The sequence below is a fragment of the Triticum urartu genome, chromosome 4A (assembly GCF_056163025.1).
Source record: "Triticum urartu cultivar PI428250 chromosome 4A, HENAU_Tu73, whole genome shotgun sequence".
NCBI classification, from domain to species: Eukaryota; Viridiplantae; Streptophyta; class Magnoliopsida; order Poales; family Poaceae; genus Triticum; species Triticum urartu.
In genome coordinates this window covers 147,455,653-147,462,431 of record NC_141876.1, presented here as the reverse complement: position 1 = coordinate 147,462,431, position 6,779 = coordinate 147,455,653, and positions in this window count along the sequence as shown.

Below are 6,779 nucleotides of genomic sequence, written 5' to 3'. Positions count from 1 at the left end.
TTCTTGCTTATTTAGTTCCTTGTTGTCTTGTTTATTTGTTTGCTTGTAGTCAACGCAGTTCTTTTTCCACGGTTTGCTAGTGGCCGCAATAACCTTTTTTTAAAACTAGGCCACAATAACCATGGGCTACATATTTACTGTAGTTACCATGGGCCTCCTACGGGCGTAGAAACAATGGGCCTTCTATGGGTCGTAGCATCAATGGGCCTTCTACGTGTCGTATGATTGATAGGCCAAACATGGGCCAATAACATACCGCATTATGGGCCGTAAACAGGCTAGATTTGGAATCGTCCGTTCATGGGCTGACAATAACAGGTTGTCATTAATCGTCATATTGGACAACGCTATGAAAACGCCCCAATGGATTAACGGGCTGCAAACGGGCCGATTGTAACCGCGGGCAGAATTTGGCCCACAAGCAGAAAAGGCCAATAACGGGCCGTAAATAACTGAATGCTGGAAATGAGCCCAAGAATAAATGGGCCCTGAGAAGGCCGAAAGATAACACGGGTTGGAAACGGCCCAAATGAATCATGGGCCGTTAATGGGTATAAAGGGGTACATTGTTCATTGCGGGCCAGAATCACCACGGGCCGTTAATGGGCCAAGAGTTACAAATGGCCTCATATGGGCTGAAAGACATCATGGGCCATACATGGGCCGGAAGTTACAACGGGCTGGAATCATATTGAATGGCCCAAATGAAGCTACCGGGCTTAATTCCGATAGGCTGTAACGGGCCGTGAGTTAGCGAGCCATAAATGGGCTATATAAGAACATGCTTTCCATGGACCGGCCCGTTACCTTTTGACCAAGTCAAACGGGTCGGCCTTTTCATCGGAATGGGCCTCTATTGGGTCGTGCCACGTGTCAACATATCATAGGCGCCTCCTGTCCAATGAATGGACGACATCTCTCCCAACAATGAGCCAACATGTGTTTCCTCCAGCCAATGAGAATTTTACATGTGGAAAATCCTCATTGGTCCGGGCTGTTGGCGGGTTATCGGATCCAAAACCGGACCCGATAGCTTAATGGTGACCCGTTATGGTGGATGCCACATGTCGTTCACCCTTGACGAAAGCACTTCCATGACACGCGACTTATCGTCATGGAAGTGGACACTTCCGTGATGATAATTTTGGTAATGTCGTGGAACACTTCTACGATAGCACAGGTATGACTATCTTGATTCTGTCATAAAATCGTAATGGATGTACATGCATGACAGAAAACGTGACCTACTGTGACAAACACGTATCATCACGGAAGTGTCTTTTTTTGTAGTGAAAGCACCTCTTCCCACGGCAAGAAAAATCGATCTAGTTGGCCTAACTAAACCAAAGATTCGAAGAAGAAATACAAGGCTATAAGTAATCATGCATATAAGAGATCACGGAAACTCAAATAACTTTCTTGGATAAAAACATAGATCCGATCATAAACTCAAAGTTCATCGGATCCCAACAAACACACCGCAAAAAGAGTTACATCAGATATATCTCCAAGAGACTATTGTATTGAGAATCAAGAGAGAGAGAGAGAGGAAGCCATCTAGCCACTAAGTATGGACCCGTAGGTCTACAATGAACTACTCACGCATCATTGGAGAGGCACCAATGTGGATGATGAACCCCTCCGTGATGGTGTCTAGATTGGATCTGGTGGTTCTGGAACTTGCGGCAGCTGGAATTGATTTTCGTTGACTCCCCTAGGGTTTCTGGAATATGGGGGTATTTATTGTGCAAAGAGGCGGTGCGGGAGGCCACCGAGGTGGGCACAACCCACCTGGGCGCACCTGTCCCCCCTCCCAGGCGCGCCCTGGTGGGTTGTGCTCCCCTTGGAGCCCCCCTCTGGTACTTCTTTGGCCCAACAGGTGTCTTATGGTCCAGAAAAAATCACCAAAATGGTTTGCTGCATTTTGACTCTGTTTGGTATTGATTTTCTGCAAAGTAAAAAACAGCAACTGGCACTGGGCCTTATGTCAAGAGGTTAGTCCCAAAAAATGATATAAAGTTGCTATAAAATGATTGTAAAAATCCAAGAATGATAATATAATAGCATGGAACAATCAAAAATTATAGATACGTTCCAGACGTATCAACATTGAATTGATGAATAGGAGCTATTGTGTATCACTCTAGGTTGTGACTGCTATAGGATGAATGTCATCCAACACAAATGTCCATTGCTGATCTAATGGCTACACCTTTCTCATATTGTCTTTGCTAAGTTACTACTGTTGCTGCTGTTACAATCACTACAAAACTGCTATTGTTACTATTGCTACTATTGCCGCTACTATCAAACCATCATACTACTGTTCTACTAAATACTTTGATGCAGAAATATTATTCTCTAGGTGTGGTTGAATTGACAACTCAACTACGAAGGATCATAAATATTCTTTGAATCCCCTTGTGTCAAATCAATAAATTTGTGTGAAATACTACCCTCAAAGACTGTCGCGCTCCCCTATACTTGTGGTAATGATAATGATGATGCTAGTAATGATCATATCACTACTGCAGGATGCTGCTAACGCAACACTACAATCAGAGACCCTTCAACGAAACTATGTGCGATGTATTAATCGCAAGCAGTGATGTAAAAACCGTCAAAAAAATATGCAAAATGTTTGCGATGGCGGATGCATCAAAGACAGTTCAGATTTTAGTTACGTGTGCGATGTGGGGCATACGGTTCAGTTCAATGAACTATTTGCAATGAGGCGGAACAACAGAAATGGGCATCCAGATGAAGGTGTGTGTGCGATGTACGACATACAGTTGACTCGGATAAACTGTTTGTGATGAGGTGGAACAACAGAAACGAGCAGCCAGATAAAGGTGTGTGCGATATAAAACATACAGTTCAGTCGGATGAACTATTTAGGCAACACAAAAGAAATGGTCAGCCAGATCATGGTGTGTGTGATATACGGCATACGGTTCACTCAGATGAACTATTTGCGTTGGGCAAAGAGAACAAAAATGGTTCAACTTAACAAGATTTTTGTGATACACGACAAACAGGTCTGTAATCAGAAATGTGTGCGAAGACCGATAATAACACAGACGATTGCTGCTAATAAGAAGTGTGTGTTGTGCGATGTGATTGCATACAGAACAACAACATATCTTTACCTAATAATAAAGCAAATTGGGTTTCTTTCGTCCGTCATGGCATTTTCCAGAAAAGTCCCTCTATTTCAGAGAATTCAACCCGCAGTCCTGTTTTAAGTCAAAACGAATCGTTATTTTCGTATTTTACACAAAAGTCCCTGCCTTTTCTTGAAATCAACCCGCCGTCCGGATTTAAGTCACACTCGAACCATTATTTTACAATTTTCGAAAACCCCCCTAATGTTTTAGGTAATTCATCCCTAGATCATATTTAAGTCAAACAAATACTTTTTAAAATCATCCATATCTTTTAAACCGTAACTCTGATTTCAACATGTTATATATGAAATTTGATTAGAAAAATATGTAGAATATGAATATTAGATTATTTTTACCCGTTAAGTATTTTTAAATATTATTTTGAAATATATTTGGGTCAAACCAAATGATTTCCTAAATTATCTATATCTTTTAAACCGTAACTTCGATTTTAACATATTATATATGAAATTTTATTAGAAAAATGTGTGGAATCTAAATATGATGTTAATTTTACCTGTTAAATATTTTTAAAATATTTTTGTGGAAGCAAACTTATAATTTATAGTGAAAGATCCGTTTTTTCATACCGGCGGTGATCCAGATTGCAACTAAACACCCCACTATAACCATATAGGGAAAAGAAAACATCGATAACTACACATGCATACCTCTGAAAAATGTCGCAGTGGAAAATAACAGATTTCTCATCGCGAGAGTGAGAGAAAGCGAGAGAGAGAGAGAGAGGGAGGGAGGGAGGGAGAGAGAGAGATGGAGGAGAGAGGGGGAGAGAGACGCCTTAGGATTAACCATATTCAACACACGTTTTTTGTTGTTTTTTGTGAACACCGAGGCCAACGCCGGTGAGGGGGAGAAGGAGGATAAGCGGCAACACAAATATGATGCCTTGCAAAAATAAAGGAGATGGACCTATTGTGGTCTTGAGTGATGGTTTTCTAAATTATACAGATCTTTTAAACCGTAACTCTGATTTTAATATGTTATATATGAAATTTGATTAAAAAAATATGTGAAATCTGAATATGATGTTAATTTTACCTGTTAAATATTTTTTAGATATTGTTTTGGAAGCAAACTTATAACTATAGCGCACGATCCATTTTTCTTTCGTACAGGCGGCGATCCGGATTGCAAATAAACACCCACTATAGTCATATAGGAAAAAGAAAACATCGAGAACTACACATGCATACCTCTAAATACATCGCAGGGGAAAACAATAGATTTCTCATCATGAGTGTGAGAGAAAGAGAGAGAGATGGAGGGAGAGGGAGGAGAGATGGAGAGAGAGACGTCTTAGGATTAACCACATTCAAACACATTTTGGTTTGTGTGAACACTAAGGCCATCGCCGGCGAGGGTGAGAAGAAGGATAAGCGGCAACACAAATATGATGCGTCGCTAAAATAAAGGAGATGGACCTATTGTGGTCTTGAGTGATGGTTGTTCGGTTAAGAGTGTGTGTTGTGTTTTTTCTCCCGTTGCAACGCACGCGCTCTTTTGCTAGTATATATATATATATATACACTTATAAGGACATGGTTGCATAACCAAATTAAACATCCAATTACATAGGTGGCTACTACACACATGACATTTGCACACACCAATGTAAACTATTACATGCATAATTACATAGGTGGCTACTACACACATGACATTTACACACACCAAAGTAAAATATATATTACATGCATAATTAACTAGGATAAATGACCATATGATCATCATCTACTTCTTGTGATGCTTTCCGCTACTGCTCTGCTTGTGGCTTGATCCGTCCTCATCGATTTTGGGAACGAGGCACATCCTCATGTCAACGATCCGCCAGTGCATCTCGTAGCATGTGTACACGCTCTTGGCCACAAACCTGAGGTGAGGTTCATCCAGTTGCCGCATCCAAGCCCGTGCCAGGACACGGGACGTGTTTTGTTGTCATCCTACTTCATCTTTTTGTAGTATAGGTCGATGATGGCCAAGGCGAGTTCAACTAGGGAGTCCTTCGTGCTGCACCAGACCCTGTAGTGGTCATGGATTTTGACACGGTTCTTGCAGGCCAAGCCCGTAACCATGAGCGCTTTTACATAGTTGGAGGTTTCCACCGTAGAGAACTTGTAGTCGGTGCTGTTGACAAACCTGGCAAAACGCTCGCAAGGCTCTGTGGCCATGCAGTGGTGATAGATGAGGACATGATGGCGCACACACAACTAGGCGACGACAACCTTCTGATCTTTGCCCGGATGACCGCCGGTGTACTGGAGGTTGATACGTCTTTGTCGTATCTACTTTTCCTAATGCTTTTCCTCTTGTTTTGGACTCTAATTTGCATGATCTGAATGAAACTAACCCAGACTGACGCTGTTTTCAGCATAACTACAATGGTGTTGTTTTTGTGCAGAAATAAAAGTTCTTGGATTGGAACGAAACTTTTTGGAGAATTTTTATACAATAAAAGAAAAATATTGGAGCCAAGAACCATCGGAGGGGAGGCCTGGGTGAGCACAACCCACCAGGGCGCGCCACCCTCAGGCACGCCTAGGGGGGTTGTGCCCACCTGGTGGCCCCGCAGACCCTGATTCTAGTGTTATAAAATCCTATTTTTTGAAGAAAAAAACAAGAAGGAAGAATTATCTCATTTCGCGATACGGAGCCGCCGTCACCTCCTGTTCTTCATCGGGAGGCCAGATCTGGAGTCCGTTTTGGGCTCTGAAGAGGGGGATCTTCGATCTTTATCATCACCAACCCTCCTTCATCGCCAATTCCATGATGCTTCGCACAGGGAGTTAGTAATTCCTTCATAGGCTCGCTGGTCGGTGAGGAGTTGGATGATATTCATCATGTAATCGAGTTAGTTTTGTTAGGGCTTGATCCCTAGTATCCACTATGTGCTAAGATTGATGTTGATATGACTTTGCCATGCTTAATGCTTGTCACTTTGGGCTCGGGTGCCATGATTTCCGATCTGAACCATTTATGTTATCACCTTTTATATCTATGTTCTAGATCCGATCTTGCAAGTTATATTCACCTATTACGTGTTATGATCCGTAAACCCTGGAGTGTCAGTAGTCTTGATAATTTCCGGTGATGATCGTAGTTTGAGGAGTTCATGTATTCACTATGTGTTAATGCTTTGTTCCGTTTCTCTATTAAAAGGAGGCCTTAATATCCCCTTAGTTTCCATATGGACCCTGCTGCCACGGGAGGGTAGGACAAAAGATGTCATGCAAGTTCTGTCCAGAAGCACGTATGACTATTTACGGAATACATGCCTACATTATATTTACGGACTGGAGCTAGTTTTGTATTGCCCTAGGTTATCACTGTTATACGATGAATATCATCCAACGAATCCATCGATCCAATGCCTACGAATTTCACTTATATTGTTCTTGCTAAGTTACTACTGCTACTGTTACTGTTACACTTGCTACAAAATCATTGCTATCACTATTACCATTACTATTGCTGGAGCTACTACTATCAAAACTATCATACTACTTTGCTACTGATCACCTTGCTGCAGATAATTAATCTCCAGGTGTGGTTGAATTGACAACTCAGTTGTTAATACTTGCAAATATTGTTTGG